General features: G+C 41.0%; 1 protein-coding gene across 6 annotated transcripts in view; it reads right to left on the reverse strand.

Annotated features, from left to right (window-relative positions):
* ZNF521 (zinc finger protein 521) overlaps positions 1-18,539 on the reverse strand; it is a 474,304-nt gene that overhangs the window by 75,999 nt on the left and 379,766 nt on the right. The window lies entirely within an intron of this gene.

Consider the following 18,539-nt stretch of genomic DNA (forward strand, 5'->3'; position numbering starts at 1 on the left):
ATAAATTGGCTCTCCATAAGTTCAGAAAGACCTGGAATTAGCAGGTACAATTGTTTCAAAGAAAACAATAAGTAATGCACTCAACCCCCCCCCCCCCGGCCTGTATGCTCGCTCAATAAAAAGCATGTTGAAGCTTGTTTAAAGTTTGCTGCACAACATTTAGACAAGCCTGTGAAATACTGGGAGAATAGAGTCTGGTCAGATGAGACCAAAATTGAACTCTTTGGATGCCATAATACACGCCATGTTTGAAGGTAAAATGGCACTGCATATCACCCCAAAAACACCATACCAACAGTGAAGTTTGGAGGTGTGATCATGATGGTGTGGGGCTGTTTTTCAGCATACGGTACTGGTATCAAGACATTCTAGATAAAAAATTTGCTGCCATCTACCAGGATGATGAAGATGAAACAAGGGTAGACATTTCAGCAAGACAATCATCCCAAACCCAAAGCCAAGGAAACTTTCAATTGGTTTCAAAGAAAGAAAATAAAGCTGCTAGAATAGCCCAGCCAATCACCTACTTGAATCCAATAGAAAATCTATGGAAAGAACTACAGATCAGAATTCATAGAAGAGGCCCACGGAACCTTCAAGATTTGAAGATTGTTTGTGTGGTAGAATGGGCCATAAATCACACCTGAGCGATGCATACAGGAGGCGTCTTGAAGCTGTCATTATCAACAAAGTATTTTATACGAATTATTAAATACGTTTCAGTTAGCGTGTTCAATACCATTTCCTGTGTCATTACATTTTATTACACATAACTTCATTTCTGAATGTATTTGTTTTGATTTCTTTGTATGTATGGATTGCATGGGTTGTTCCAGACCTGTGGTGAAAATGCCATGTTCATAGCACCTTTAGAAATATATTTACCTAGAAAAAAGGTGACATGTTCAATACTTATTTTACCCGATGTATATTTGCACACCTTTATGTCACTCAGAGTGACTTTAGTCCACAGATTCATTTTGAAGAATGGTCCTGAAGAATGGTGTCTAATTATCAGGTGATCACTAGCTCTATAGTGACCACACAGAGTAGGCTATGTCACTGTAATTGCTTGTACTAATATTTGTTATCAGAATTGTGGTAAAGGAAAGCTAAAGAGAACCCTACAAAGTAAGTTAAAAGGGTTTGTAAACCGTACATTATGATTTTCTGCCTGCCCCTCTCTTTTAAGCTTCCATCCTGCGCTGTGTCATTGTTTATTAGAAACAAAGCCTCTAAATACCTTTTTGTGAAGTATCTTCAGGCCGGTCATGTGACTCCCGGCCACTCTGAAACTCCGATTCAGGGCTACAGCAGGAGGAGTCGAGCTCTCCCTCTGTCAGCTGGGAGTCACGTGACCGCCCCGAGCTGGCCGGTTGGCTCCTCCTGCTGTAGCCCTGGATTAGTATCAGAGCGGCTGGGAGTCACATGACACAAAAAGGTATCTAGAGGCTCTGTTTCTAATAATGACACAGCACAGGATGGAAGCCTAAAAGAGAGGGGCTGGCAGCAATTTTTTTTACATTTTAGGATTTATTTATTTATTTATTTTAACAGCAGCGGGGGGGGGGGGGGGGTGGGTGGAGACAGACACACAGACCCCCGAACTGACAGGCAGGGAGGGGAGGGGGGAGAGCACAGAGGAGGCACAGCGTTTTGACAGAGGCAGGTAAACTAACCATGGTGTCAGGGCTGGTGTCAGCAGCCATGATAAACCGTGGTCAATTTCTAGAGAGGACGACAGAAACTAGCAGGATCAGCCAGGTTTTTTACAGCTTGCAGAAGGGCAGGTTAGACAGCACAAGCACTGTGATGTTTAACCTGCTATAAGGGAACAGGATATCTTTTTTTTTTTTTTTTTAAGGGTTACAAACACTTTAAGGCTTTACCTTTCCCTTTTCTACATGTTAATTTCATTCACTGTAATGTAAGCACCACAGGAAGAAATACAAGTTAACGATATTACTTTGTGCATCTGGCAGCAGTCACACTACCAGAGCATCATGACTGATGGGAAAAAGGGAGGAATTGCCAGGGAAGTCCGATATAGTAGACCAATAACGTATCTCCTTCTTTAGAACTGTAATCCCATATACAGCTATAGACACTATGTTGCTAGACTGAAAAACTGAACATCAGCTGTGTCTGTAAAGTAGTACATATTTACATCTCCTGTTGCCTGAACTACTGTATGCAATACCTTTAAAGAGGAATTGCCCTGTGAAGTCAGCTAAGAAACTTGCCTATATTGACCTATGTACCCCCGCTGAGCTGAGTGGTTTCTCTCACAACACCTATGTCACTACAGAACAAAACAAATATAGAGGTTGGGCGGAACCACTGAGCCATGGGGGAAGCAGTAGATCAAGACTCCCAAAGTGTCAGTTTCTGCACAGAATTCAACCAATGACTCCTCAGAGTGGTATTTAGGAGCACAGCCAGAAGGAGAGGAATTTACATTTCTCTTTACAGGTACAGATTTTACAATTACTTTAAAAACTGTATCAAAACCCAAAACTTTTTCTGGTTTCATTTTGGATTGAATGGGGAATGGAAAAAACCTAGCCTGTGCTCTTCTTGAATAATCTTAACGTCCTGTTGCACAGTCACAATAAAAAGTTAAAGGAAACCTCTCGAAACTCAGGCCAATCCTGTCTTTGGCTATACATGATTTATTTTTATTCAACCAGTGGGTTGAGTTAAAAAAAAAAAAATGAACCGATTGCCCCATCCACACATTTGATGATTCTCGTGAGCTATTATATTGCGTCGATGGGGAGCCTACCTCGCCGGCAGAATAAGAAAATGGGCAGACTCGATGGACTCAGTTTTTTTACTGCTGTCACTTTTCTATGTTTCGAGTGTTGCCAGCTATAGCCCTTTGAGAAATACCTGAAAGACTGGTTGTACACAAGTCGATTGATATATTGACTTGTGTACAACCAACTAGCCCATACATAGTTAGTCTGGTTGAAAAAAAGACAAGTCCATCTAGTGAAACCAATAAAAGGGAAAACAATACAATCTTATATACACAATCCTATACTCACAGTTGATCCAGAATAAGGCAAAAAAAAATAAAAAAATAAAATTTTCGATCCATGTATGGCTGGCTTAGGTTGTCACGCAATAAAATGTGCCTATTAGAAAGTTTCCCCTCTATTCCTGTTCCAGTGATAACTTAATATTTGGGATTTTACTTTACTTTTAGTTCTGGGGATGACTGTCATAAGTAAAAAAAAAAAAATTGGATTTTTAAAACAGCTTACCTGTAAAATCCTTTTCTTGCAGTACATCATAGGACACAGAGGCTCAAGTAATTACTTGGTGGGTTATGGGCCTACCTTCAGGTGTTGACACTGGTATAACCAATACAGGAAGTTGACTCCCCTATATAACCCCTCCTCCTTCCAGGAGTCCTCAGTTTTTGTAGCCATATAAGCAATATACTCTCACCCCATAAAACAGAGGGGCGGGAGCTCTGTGTCCTATGATGTACTCCAAGAAAAGGATTTTACAGGTAAGCTGTTTTAAAAATCCTATTTTCTTTATCCTACATCATAGGACACAGAGCCTCAAGTAATTACTTGGTGGGATGTCCCATAGCAATGCTACTTGAGGGGAGGGAGACACAACCCGTAGGGCACCCCCAGACCTTGAGGAATTATACTGCTGCTTGCAGCACACAGCGCCCGAAGGCGATATCCTCATTCCATTTTACATCTACTTGATAAAATTTTGTAAATGTATGCACTGAAGACCAAGTCGCGGACTTGCAGATCTGAGACATGGAAGCCTGGTGACGCACTGCGCAAGAAGCACCAACCGCTCTGGTAGAGTGCGCCTTAACTTGAAAAGGGGGAATCTTTCCCTTTAAATCATAAGTTCGCCATCACGGCGGCCAGCGTAGTTAAACCTTCAAAGACTGGGGCCCTTTTAATAGGGGTTCCACTCCTTTGGACCTGTATAGCACCCCTCAGGAACAACTTTAGGTGATATGAAAAACCAAAAAGAGTCCTGGTTCCTAGGGTCCAGCTCTCAAAGAGAAGCTTACAGGCAAAACCTTGTTCTTCAATGCGAGGCCCAGGTACCATCCTATGGCCTCAGTGGCAAGGATGGATCTGGTTGTGGAGGTTTTTTTTAAATCCAGCATAGATCCCTCCCTGGAGCTCCTCAGAGCACATCTTCACTTGTGACCACACCTAAGACACTGGCGAAAAAACTGAGGACTCCAGGAAGGAGGAGGGGTTATATAGGGGAGTCAACTTCCTGTATTGGTTATACCAGTGTCAACACCTGAAGGTAGGCCCATAACCTACCAAGTAATTACTTGAGGCTCTGTGTCCTATGATGTACAATAAAGAAAGGGGTAAAGTTTGCCAAAGGAGACACAGACAGCAATAAAAGAGTTTCTAACCCCTTGCTACTCTAATGTAAAACAATATTAAAAAAAAAAAACTAATAGAAAAACACAGATTTTCTTTAGTATTTTAGCACCAATGGAAAATAAGAGTTGAAGTGGAAAAGCAGTGCCAAAAAAAAGAGTAATTAAATGGTTAGTGAAAGCCAACTCTCTCAGGTCAACAGAATCCTTCTTCTTCAGGACTTGGATGTGCAGGATTGTGTCTGACTCATCAGAGCAAAGTTTAGCTGGTATAGCAAACATTTATGATGGCCAGAGATTGTAGAAGTGGGTGGTTAATCAGCACTTTTACCACACCTTATCTAGCCACCTACCGCTGCAAATTTAATTTGGCGAAAGTGGCGCTTTTGGGGAAATACACTGCATGTGCATGCATGACTTTCCACAGCCATACTCGTACAAACACAGATTGCTTTTCCACTTCTGTTTACCTGTGCATGCATGTATGGCATAATTTCCAAATGTAAAAGTGGTGTATTTGAGGAAATATACCACATACAGCCATTCGCTTACGTTAGCAGCTGTACTCGGCACCTGTAGCTCCCTGGCCATGGGAAATCACCAGGCTTTTTACACTAGAAGCCTACTGTCAACAATCCTGGTCACATCTATCTTTCCATATGACAAGATTTCACAATCAACAAACTAATATATTAATTAGATTTTTTTTTTTTTAATGTTAGATACCAAGCACAATTTTGATGTACAGTGCCTTGAAAAAGTATTCATACCCCTTGAAATTTTCCACATTTTGTCATGTTACAACCAAAAATGTAAATGTATTTTATGTGATAGACCAAGACAAAGTGACACATAATAGTGAAGTGGAAGGAAAATGATAAATGGTTTTCAAAATGTTTTACAAATAAATATGTGAAAAGTGTGGCGTGCATTTGTATTCAGCCCCCGAGTCAATACTTTGTAGAACCAACTTTCACTGCAATTACAGCTGCAAGTCTTTTTGGGGATTTCTCTACCAGATTTGCACATCTAGAGAGTGACATTTTTGCCCATTCTTCTTTGCAAAATAGCTCAAGCTCTGTCAGATTGGATGGAGAGCGTCTGTGAACAGCAATTTTCAAGTCTTTCCACAGATTCTCAATTGGATTTAGATCTGGACTTTGACTGGGCCATTCTAACACATGAATATGCTTTGATCTAAACCATTCCATTGTAGCTCTGGCTGCATGTTTAGGTTAATTGTCCTACTGGAAGGTGAACTTTCGCCCCAGTCTCAAGTCTTTTGCAGACTAACATGTTTTCTTCTAAGATTGCCCTGTATTTGACTCCATCCATCTTCCAATCAACTCTGACCAGCCTCACTGTCCCCGCTGAAGAAAAGCATCCTCACAACAGGATGCTGCCACCACCATGTTTTACAATGGGGATGGTGTGTTCAAGGTGATGTGCAGTGTTATGCCCCGTACACACAATCAGATTTTCCAACAAATGCTGGATGTGAGCTTGTTGGTGGAAAGTCCGATCGTGTGTATGCTCCATCGAACATTTGTTGTCGGACTTTCCGCCAACAAATGTTAGCTAGCAGGTTCTCAAATTTTCAGCCAACAAAACTTTGTTGTCGGAATTTCCGATCGTGTGTACATAAGTCTGTCGCACAAAAGTTCACGCACGCTTGGAATCAAGCAGAAGGAGGCGCACTGGCTATTGAACTTCCTTTTTCTCGGCTCGTTGTACGTCTTGTACGTCACCAGGTTCCCACGCTCGTAATTGTTGGCCAACATTTGTGTGACCGTGTGTATGCAAGACAAGTTGGAGCCAACAACCTTCGAACAAAAATCCACGGTTTTGTTGTCAGAAAGTCTGATCATGTGTACGGGGCATACGTTTTCTGCCACACATAGCGTTTTGTTTTAAGGCCAAAAATATTCAATTATGGTCTGATCTAACCAGAGCACCTTCTTCCACATGTTTGCTGTGCCCCCCACATGGCTTCTCGCAAACTGCAAACGGGACTTCTTATGGCTTTCTTTCAACAATGACTTTCTTCTTGTCACTCTTCCATAAAGGTCAGATTCTCCCACCTGAGCTGTGGCTCTATGCAGCTTCTCCAAAGTCACCATGGGCGTCTTGGCTGCTTTTCTGATTAACGCTCTTCTTGCCCAGCTTGTCAGTTTAGGTGGATGGCCATGTCTTGGTAGGTTTGCAGCCATGCTAAACTCTTTCCGTTTTTGGATGATGGATTAAACAGTGCTCTGTGAGATGTTCAAAGCTTGGGATATTTTTTTTATAACCTAACCCTGCTTTATACTTCTCCACAACTTTATCCCTGACCTGTCTGGTGTGTTCCTTGGCCTTCATGATGCTGTTTACTAAGGTTATATAACAAACTTCTGAGGGCTTCACAGAACAGCTGTGATGGGCATCAGAGTAAAAGGGGCTGAATACAAATATACGCCACACTTTTCAGATATTTATTTGTAAAAAAAAAATGAAAACCATTTATCATTTTCCTTCCACTTCACAATTATGTGCCACTTTCTGTTGGTCTATCAAATAAAATCCCAATAAAATACATTTATGTTTTTGGTTGCAACATGACAAAATGTGGAAAATTTCAAGGGGTATGAATAATTTTTTAAGGCACTGTAGGAATACCCTAGGCAGTCTAATGTGTCTTACTAGCCTTCTGGACCTTGTAATGGAGTCGTGTTTAGTGTCTGAATGGTATTTTCTCCAACAATAATGTGACCACTTTCTAGGAATATAATTCCATTACCTTATCAATTACGGAATATGAATGGAACTTAACCCTTCATTAACAGGTCACTATGCCAATCTCACAGATGGGTATTCCTTAAAGTGTATTTCCACACCTATCTTATATTTGTTACATCCTCCCTTTCACATAACAAATCTATTTTAAAATTGCTGTTACCTTTTCAGAACTTCTTTTCTGATAACTCTAGCACTGAAAACTCCTATTTTGGTTTCTCTTCGCTATGATAGGGCTGAGGAGCGGCGTTTGCTATAATTAACCTTAACTGTACTGTGCTGGTAGATCTCATGATCAGTTGTAAACTAGATTTGAACACTGGCAGTCCCAAAAAAGGGTTGAAGATGTAGAAGCTGTCTTTCTGCTTTGTACATTAAATGAGAGGAAGCTCAGCTAGTTTTTTGGACAGACTCACTCAGATTGTTCAGAAATGCTTGTAGTCTGCCATGAGGACTTCTCCAGAGAAACATCATATGATATGGAGGTGTTTTCTCACATTTAACTGCAAAGTGGAAAAACGCTTAAGACTTGACAAATAATGACAGGGCTTTATCAGAAGTCCTGGAAGATCCTGGGTAGTGGAGGTTTATGATATCTCTGCATTCCATCTAACTTCTCTGTTTTTTTATCAAACGCGTCTTAAAATGGCATAATCACAGCTGCTTAAACACAAACAGGAGATTTTATTCTGACTGTCTTGTTACCAACTTGTGAATTTTTGGGTAAATGAGGGTGGCATTGTGTTCAGACCACTCCCATATTGTCTCCATTAGTTTGTGATTCCAATTCTAGCAGGACCCAGTCTGCTTTAAATAATTATTACTACAGCCTAAAAAATTCATCTGTGAATCCCTAAGGGCCCCAGTGCATGTAGCACTCTGTCCACATTAAAACTTAGTTCATCTTTCTGAAAAAATAAATTGTACATTTTTTTGCAGGAAAAAAAGCATTGCACCCAAGCTGTAGGCAGTGGGAATAAACTACGAGCATGCTGATAGGTGCACTTGCAGTTCATTAAAACAAAGTCTGTCTGATGCGGTGGCAGATGAGACTTGTAGTTTATTTATTCACAGATTCCTGTGAACAGAATGACACACCTGTGCAGGAGGAGCCCTGCAGGGCTACATCCATTTTCAAAATGTGAGTATGGGTGTGGGTAGAAGAACCACCACCCATTGCTAGAGAGGGGGGGGGGCTCTGGAGGCAGGTGCATAGGATCATGTTACACCCTAAATGTGGGCGTAACATGCTCCTAAAGGTGAATTTATCCTTTGAAATCAAAATATGGGTACTCCTATAGAGGAGGTCTGGCTAGCACTGAGCCTGCTCCCTTTAATATGTGCTGTGCATTTCCAATGCAGGGTAATGCATATACAAGCAGTACAGCAAACACGAAGTTCAGATCAGAATGATGCAATGTACTGTGTCATATACTGTGTAGACAACAATCTTTCTTCTACACAACAAGATCAGAGTCTGCTCCCTCTTCCAGTGTGCAGCCCCACTTCAGTGTTGGCTCCTCTCACCTCTCCTTCCTTTTCCCCTGTTCAGGGTCTCTTTATCACCATTTCCCCAGCAGCTTCTTTTTTTTTTAAATTCTTACTTTATATTGTTTTTCATATGGCAAGGGTTAAAAGCATACAGCATCATGAGTTAACATATAATGTTGCATATTGCAAAAACATTATTATTCTTCTATATTCCCTCCCTCTCCCTCCCTCCTACCCGACCTAATCCCACCCCCCCCCCACCCCCACAACACATCGCTCAATCATTATCTATACCTGTCTTCATGTCTGTTGTCTATCTCTATAACTGAAGAGAAAGAGGAAGTTCTCAACATGGACAGATGGAAGATATATGAAAGAGACCACAGAAAAGAGAAAAAAAAAAAAAGACATCCCATCTCCTCCAGCCAAGGTCTCCACATTTTCTCAAACTTTCAAAGGTTGTCCTGTCTAATATACATCACTCGCTCCAAACCATAGAATTGATACTTTTAATCCAATTCTCCACCGTCGGGGGGTCTGAGCCTGCCATTACTGTGCAATTAATTTTCTCCCTTGGAACAGACATCTCAACACTGCTTCGGTCGTACTGGGTCCCCAGCAGCTTCAAACTTGGACAGAGAACATACCCCCAGCTCTATCAATAATCCCCTGCTTTTTCAGAAAGAAGCTACATAAGTGAATGAGCAGCACTGTAAGTCCCTTTTTTTTTTTTTTTTGTTGCCACGTCAACGAAGAGGTTTACCATGGGAATACATTTTTCAAATAGATGATATTCAAAAATGGTTCCCCTTTTATCATCACATCATTGTGGCTTTAAATCTGTTTCATTGATTAAGTCATTTTATTACACAGAAAATAACACCCCACCATATAATTCGGCTATGTACCATTGATTTCTTCCTATCTTTCTCCCCCCCCTCCCGAGACCGTACCTCTTCCCTCCCCCCCCCACCTTCTCTAGCTTCCCTACCTTCCCATTTACCCCCTCCTGGCCACCCCTTCTTCCATTTTCATCTTGAACGGTGTCGGGATCTACTCTCTCTTTTACTCAAGTTGTCCACATCTCAACTGCTCTTGAGGATTTTTTACATTTTTCCCAGACTCCCCACTTTATCTTATAAGCCTCCATTTTTGTCCCTTCACTAAACCTCAAATACTCTAGTTCCTGTATTTCATTTATTTTATTAAACCATTCCCTCATAGTTGGTCTTTCTTTCTTTTTCCAGTTTTTAGAAATTAGGCTTTTAGCTGCGTCTATAAGATGGGGCAATAGTGTTCTGAGATAGGTTTTAGTGGGCATATCATTCAGATGGAATAGAAGTAGTCTGGGGTCTTTTGGCAAGTCAAAGTGGGTGATCTCCTTAATATATTTTTGAATCTCTTCCCAGAAGAGTCCCATTTTAGGGCATGACCACCACACATGGGCCATCGTCCCTATTTCACCACATCCCCTCCAGCAGAACCGGGATTTTTCCCCATTGATTTTATGCATCTTATCCGGTGTCATATACATTCTTGTCAGACATTTAGAATTTAGCTCTAGCAGTTTACTATTAACCGATGTGGCCGAGAGTCTCTTCAATATCGTAGCTACTTCTGTCTCTGATAGAGTATTTCCTAACTCCTTTTCCCATTTTCTTATAAAGGCCGGAGTATCCGACCTTCTCAGTTCAACCAATATTTTATATATCCGGGAGAAACCACCTTTTTCGTCTGTGTCCATACATATTTTCTCTAGCGGGAGTAGATTTTTTATTGTTCTAATTGGTTGAGGTAAAGATTCAATAAAATGTTTTAATTGACTGTAACGCCATGGGTTAATAATTATCTTATCTTTCCTATTCATAAGCTCTAGTATTGGGCATATTCTACCCCGGTCCATTACGTCTTTCAATTGTATATTCTCCTCCAGAAGCCATTTACCAAACCACTCCACCTTCCCAGGTGGGAAGTAGTCCACATCTTTTAGTGACATTAACAGTGAATTGTACTCCCAATGTTCCCTTTTGTGTAGAGTGTCCCATGTTTTAAGTGCATGCCTAGTGATTTCGTGTATTTCAATATTATGTTTTCTTAATTTTGGTGGGCTCCATATAATTTCGTGCAGTTTTAAATTACTACTTTTGTTCTCAATTTCTACCCAATGTTTTTCTTTATTTTTAACCCAGTCAACCACTCTTGCAAGTGCATTGGCTTCATAGTATTTACGGATATCTGGTGCTCCCCATCCCCCTTTACTTTTCGTGTTTATTGAGTGTATTTTGAACGTGGTGTTTTCCCTTTCCATATAAACCTTAGTAACATTGAGTGTAATCTTTTGAGATATGTAGATGGCACTAGAACCTCTTCTTATGAGGATCAGACAGAATCCGGACATTAGAGGAGTAAACATAGGTGGAGTTGAGTACAAGCTCGCTGCCTTTGCGGATGATATTCTGCTCTATATTACACATCCAAGAATCTCCCTCCCGAACGCTATGGTCACCTTAAAAGAATACGTAAAGTTATCCAACTTTAAGGTAAATCCAACTAAATCAGAAGTGTTAGATATAAACCCCAATAAGACGAGAGATTGTTCATACCAAAAACACTTCCCTTTTGCGTGGGGGAAAGAAGCCTTAAATTATCTAGGAGTTAAAATTACATCTATAGAAAAGCTATATCAGGCGAATTTCATGCCGCTTATGAATGAGGTAAAAACAGAATTAAATAGAATACAGCAGGGACAATTGTCGTGGGCGGGAAGAACAAATATTTTCAAAATGGTCTTATTACCAAAAATAACATATAAAATGCAAATGCTCCCAATCACATTGCCAGCACTGTAAGTCCCTAACTGCTTATTCACACTAATTTTTCCATACCGACAGGGGGAATTTTGCACTAAGAAGCTCCCTTCCCCCTGCTGTGGTCAATGATAGCCCTCGTCTCTAGTGACACCTGCTGGTAGAGGCAACAGCTGTCACTCAAAGTTCCGTCTCCTTCGGTCAGTGTTGTCGGACAGCAGTGTAAGGATGGGGGAAGCTGACCAACTATGCTGCTTAGCAAGGACAGCATGGATCGGAATGATCCCAAGTGCAGTATGCACTGGATCCATTGGGGAGGGAAATTTTTTTTTTTTTTTGCAAAAGATACTACAAGTCTGCACATGGGTTCTTTCTGGCGTTCCAGTTTCCTCCCACAATCCTCCATCATCTTTGCAGGTAAACTGGCTTCTGTCTAAATTGACCTTAGCATATTTTGTGAATGTAGGTACTTTTTTGGCTGTGACCCATGATGTTGTGAGCATCAAGTAAAGAGGAAGTAAAGTCTTCCTTTTTAATTGTACCTACAGGTAAACCTATAACAAGGCTTACCTGTTTACAGTGCCTACAGGTAAACCTATTACAAGGCTTACCTGTTTACAGTGATAAGAAGAAAGAAAACTCTGCGCCAAATAGAATTAAAAAAAAAAAAAAATATATGAATTATAAGTAGCAATATTGGTCAAATTGTGTGTAGGAAAATAGGGGGCGCTAGTGGTTATCCATGAAATTACAAAGCAGGTGATATACTAAACCTCTAAATAGAAAAAAACTTGTCACAGACAAAAACATGAATAGTGGAAAATTGAGTAAAAATAAAAAATATAAAAAAAATAATAAAAAATGAAAAGTTATATCACACAGTGCTTCGTGATAATGATAAAGTCCCAATAATTGAATCACTCAATAAGACAGTAGAACGAGAAAATCTTCCAAGATAGACTGATTCCTCAATATACACAAATGGAAAATCCTTCACCAAGAGAGAAAGTGCACCTTGCAGTGGTAGATAGATATCTGCTTACCAGATACCAATGACTCCTTTAGTTAAAAAGAGAGTCATTAGCGCTTGTGCAGGATTGTGCCTGCTCACATAGGACGGCTGGATGCTGGATGGTAGTAGGCAATGGACCCTTCTGACCCAGGTGTTCAGACATGGGATATGTGAAAGACAACAAGATCTTCCACAGTGTAAAACAGTTTTTTAAAATGTAGAAGACAAATTAAATGCCAAATGGCCGCTTACATTTGAAGGTGCCTACCCGGCACTGGGGCTGCTCGCTTTTCTGGGTAAGGGTTTCAGATAAAAATTCCGTTGTACCACCTCAATGGTCGGCGTGCGCTCCACACGGTGTATGCAGCAACCAAAGAGACTGGACGTAGGGGGAGATCACGTGACCACTTACTGCTCCGACGTACGTTTCGTATGAACGTCTTCAGGGAAGCGTACGTTGGTCACTAGGAAACGGATATTTATAGTGTAGGAGGCAGATTTGAAGGCGTGGTATAGAAGTGCCGCTCGAAGCTATAAATAAAGTTGCTATATTAAAACTGATAATGATTGTGAAGCACTAAATAGTGCTCCCTCTTGTGGATCATAACCAAAGGTTTTTAGAAAAACCAAAGCCACGTGGTCACGTGCTCTCCCCCTACGTCCGGTCTCTTTGGTTGCTGCATACACCGGGTGAAACGCACGCCGACCATCGAGGTGGTATGACGGGATTTTTATCTGAAACCCTTACCCAGAAAAGCAAGCAGCCCCAGTGCTGGGTAGGCACCTTCAAATGTAAGCGGTCATTTGGCTTTTAATTTGTTTTCTACATTTTAATAAACTGTTTTACACTATGGAAGATCTTGTTGTCTTTCACATATCCCATGTCTGAACACCTGGGTCAGAAGGGTCTATTGCCTACTACCATCCAGCATCCAGCCGTCCTAGGCACAATCCTGCACAAGCGCTAATGACTCTCTTTTTAACTAAAGGAGTCATTGGTATCTGGTAAGCAGATATCTATCTACCACTGCAAGGTGCACTTTCTCTCTTGGTGAACGATTTTGCTTTTGTGTATATTGAGGAATCAATCTATCTTGGAAGATTTTCTTGTTCTACTGTCTTATTGAGTGATTCAATTATTGGAACTTTCTCATTATCACATAGCACTGTGTGATATAACTTTTCATTTTTCATTATATTTTTTAATTTTTACTCAATTTTCCACTATTCATGTGTTTGTCTGTGACAAGTTTTTTTCGATTTAGAGGTTTAGTATATCACCTGTTTTGTAATTTCATTGCTAACCACTAGCGCCCCCTATTTTCCTACACACAATTTTACCTGTTTACAGTACCTACAGGTAAACCTATAACAAGGCTTACCTGTAGGTACTGTAAATATCTCCTAAACTTGCACCGTTTAGGAGATATTTACTATATATGCAGACGCAATCAGCGCATACGCTCGGAAGAAACAGCCACCCGTGCCATTTCTTCAGGGCCTGTGCTGCGACCGGCGGCTCCCACGTGGGGGTGATGTAATCGCGGCTCTGGCCAATCACAGCCCGCGAAACCCGGAAGAAGCCCCAGGGAAAATGTTAGCCGCCTCAGTGGTGTGCGGGCGACAACGAGAGAGCTTCGTTCTAAGGTAAGTATTTCATAATGAGCTAGTATGCGATCCATACTAGCTCATTATGCCTTTGTCTTACAGGTTTGTTTTGTTTTTTTTTATAGGGTTTACAACCTCTTCAAGCAGAGACATAAATGGTGAAATGTACTCTAACATAGATAAATTAGTCTTACAGCAGACATAGTTAAAATGACAAAGTAAATTATTGCAAACATCGTAGAACTGCAGCCAGCAAGAAATGTAATACCGAAGCAGACAAGGAAGATTAGCCCGAACATACCGTTCTGTGTAAACCACTAAAACGTGGCAGTGGATTTCTCAGTTTGGTAAACATTACGGAAGAACACAAATACTCTCTCATTTATCATGTGTCAAATTAATAACCGCCAGCCTAAAAAAAAAAAAAGGTTGCAAAATCAAGCAAGTGACGAGCACATAGCACGCTACAGCCGATATGTGTCTCAACTCTACTGGAAGCTGGACAATAAGCCCCTCAGTAGCGTATTAGAGAATTACGAGTGTTGTCAATAGAAAAATCTATTTTACAAAAGGATTTCTAGCCCTCTGCAGTATTAAAGAATTGACATATTGGATTGAAGGCATTACTTCTATGCAGTAGGAAGAATTTCAGGTGGGTGTGGGGTAGTCACTGGAGATAGCTGCATGATTCTTTTGAGAGCATCTTCACACAGAGCAGATTGCCTTTATTACTGCAGGACATGCAGTCTGTCCACCTGTTGGGTTCACAATGGGATTTTTTTAGGCGGAAAAATAGAAAGAAATTAACTTTGGTGGAAATAGGCTCTGCAGTAGGCTTATCCAATGCTTTTCTCCTTCATAGGCTGATAATGAAATCTACAGTTCTTTTTTTTTTTTTTTCCTGTTTCTTTTTGTATAAAAAAAATGAAAAGAATAACTGTTGACACTACACTGAACACTAGATGTCACTGTCTGACACTACTTTCTGCAGAACGACACTTACGTGTGCAGTAATAAATTAATGAAGGGTTACTTATCACCACATTGCCAGAAATAATGGAAATTAATATAGTTTCAGACATGGCAAGTTGTAAGGTGCAATTATTTTCATAGGGTATTCTTAGTAATAAAAGTCATTGCTCCTAAAGTGACACACAAAAAAAGAAACTATACAATGATGTATTTTTTACTCATTGACATATCTTCTATTGGTCTCAGCTTTCTAAGCCCCTAAAATCCTTTTTTTTTTTGGCTGCTGACTCCATCATCCCACTGTATGCAGTCTCCCTCTCTTGCTCACTGTGGCGATGGACTACAAGGTTTTATGTGTGCATGGAGCAATGCACAAGACCGCACCTAATGTGCTAAGTCTGTTCCAAATATAGGGAAGTGAGGGGGAAAAGGAGAGGTTCAGGAAATCATGTGGGGCATTACAAGGAGCCAGAAAAAACACAAAAGAATTATTTTTTAAAAAGAAAAAAATGATTATGGGGCCATTAGTGGATGTGTATGGATTATTCTTGGAGAATAAGGATATTGCTTATTGTCACAGCAATGTAAACATTTATTGTGACCGTGAAGCTAGGACAGTATTATATATTTCATTTAACCGCTTGAGCCCTGGAAGATTTTACCCCCTTCCTGACCAGAGCACTTTTTGCGATTCGGCACTGCGTCGCTTTAACTGGCAATTGTGCATTCGTGTGACATTGCTCCCAAACAAAACTGACGTCCTTTTTTCCCCACAAATAGAGCTTTCTTTTGGTGGTATTTGATCACCTCCGCATTATTTTTTACTTTTTGCTATAATAAATATCCCCCAAAAATATATAAATTTTTTTTTTCCTCAGTTTAGGCCGATATGTATTCTTCTACATATTTTTGTTTAAAAAAAAATCGCAATAAGCGTATATTGATTGGTTTGCGCAAAGGTTATAGCGTCTACAAAATAGAGGATAGTTTTATGGCATTTTTATTTATTTATTTTTATTAGCAATCGCGCCGATCTGCGATTTATCGGGACTGCGACATTATGGCGGACACATCGGACACTTTTGACACTATTTTGTGACCAGTGTCATTTATACAGCGATCAGTGCTATAAAAATGCACTGATTACTGTGTAAATGACACTGGCAGGGAAGGGGTTAACCACTAGGGGGCGATGAAGAGGTTAAGTGTGTCCTCAGGAGTGATTCTGTGGGGGGGGGGTGGGCTACCACTGACATGACAGCGATCACTGCTCCCGATGACAGAAAGCAGTGATCTCTGTCATGACACAAGGTAGAACGGGGAAATGCCTTGTTTACATAGGCACCTCCCCATTCTGCGGCTCTGTGACACGATCACCGGGAGACCGGCGGACATCGACTCCACTGGTCCCACGGGCAAGGTCATTCTGTGCGCGCCTGCTATCCCCGCCTCTCAAATGGGACGTACAGGTACGCCCATTTGCCCACCGCTGCCATTGTGCCGACATATATCGGCATGCAGCGGTCAGCAAGTGGTTAAGCAGGTCATTGTTCTCATGATCAAGGCCAAGAGAGAGAGACATCTAAACTGCAAATCCAGTTTAATTTAATTAAAACATTCATAATGAAACAGCAAGCATGACATAATTGTATATACCTCATAGGCGTGCGCAGCCTATTGCATTAGGGTGTGCACCCCAAAGCTCAAACACACATGCGTGTGTGTGTATATATAATTTACACTAAATTATCAGAAGTATTGGGACGCCTGCCTTTACAAGCACATGAACTTTAATGGCATCCCAGTCTTAGTCCGTAGGATTCAATATGGAGTTGGCCCACCCTTTGCAGCTATAACAGCTTCAACTCTTCTGGGAAGGCTGTCCACAAGGTTTAGGCGTGTGTCTATGGGAATGTTTGACCATTCTTCCAGAAGTACATTTGTGAGGTCAGGCACTGATGTTGGATGAGAAGGCCTGGATCAAAGTCTCCACTCTAATGTGAAGGCCAGTCAAGTTCCTCCACCCCAAAATCACTCACCCATGTCTTTATGGACCTTGCTTTGTGCACTGGTCCAAATCAATCAGTGAAGGGGGGGGATTATGGTGTGGGGTTGTTTTTTAGGGGATGGGCTTGGCCCCTTAGTTCCAGTGAAGGGAACTCTTAAGGCATCAGCATATCAAGACAATTTGGACAATTTCATGCTCCCAACTTTGAAGGACTTAGCAAGGTTGGTGGAAAAAAGAACTTCAAGTGCAAAAATTTACATTAAAATAGTAACTAAAACATATAAAATTAAGTGTAACAATATAAAAAATAAAAATTCCAAAGTGCTATAATGGTGTGAACCTCCCAACTAAAAGGTTGTTAAACTTGAAGTTAATTTGTATTGCAATTATCTGTAGAGGGGTTTCCACCGTGCTTGCTAAGTTTAAAAAAATGTTTTATTCTCATTTTGATGTGTATTACATGTGAAATCACATATCACTGGAATTATTGCACTTGAAGTTAATCTGTATGGCAAATATCTATAGGAGGGGTTTCCACCATCCCTGCTGAGTGTCATTTTTTATATCTTTTTTCAGTTTGATGTGTATTATATGTGATGTTACATATCACAGAGACCGATATTGTGGTAATATTGAAGTTTATTGAGATTTGCATACATTAGAGGGTTCCACGATTATTGTTAAGTTATTGATCAGCAAGTTAACGCTACACTTTTTTTTGTGTGATGTGGGAACACGTAACAGTGCTTAGCGGCAGGCCTTTTACTGACACTTTTTTATTTTACCTCCAGTAGTTTATTGTAAATAGTATAGTGCTAAATTCCCTATTATACTAAAGATCGGCATGTGGCATTAATAAACAGATGGATTTCAGTTTTGCCCCTCCATTGACAATGTGCCTGGCTGCTGAGTTTATCCCCCCGTCCCTGCACTCAGTGCACTGATGGGCACTGATTGGATGCACTTATATGCAGCACTCATGGGCACTGATAGACAGCACTCATGGGCACTGAGAGGCAGCACTGATTGGCAGCATTCATGGGCACTGATTGGCTGCACTGATGGCCACTGATAGGTGGTACTGGTTAGCAGGACTGATAGGCACTGCTTGGTGGCACCAATAGGCACTAATTGGCAGCACTGATGGGCACTGATAGGCAGCACTGATTGTCACTAATAGATGGCACTGATTGGCACGGATTTGAAGCCCTGATTGGCACTGATAGGCAGCACTGACAGGTAGCATTAGTTGGCACTGATAGGCAGCACTGATTGCAGCACAGATGGGCACTGATTGGCAGCACTGATGGGTACTGATTGATGGCATTGGTTGGCACTGATGGGTGACTCATTGGCAGCACTGATTGACAGCACTGATAGGCAGCGCTAATGGGCACTAATAGATGGCACTGATTGGAAGCATTGATTGGCATGGATGGGCACTGATAGGTGGCATTGGTTGGCACTGACAGGTGGCACTGATTG

This window comes from Aquarana catesbeiana, linkage group LG05 (assembly GCF_042186555.1).
Source record: "Aquarana catesbeiana isolate 2022-GZ linkage group LG05, ASM4218655v1, whole genome shotgun sequence".
Classification (NCBI taxonomy): domain Eukaryota; kingdom Metazoa; phylum Chordata; class Amphibia; order Anura; family Ranidae; genus Aquarana; species Aquarana catesbeiana.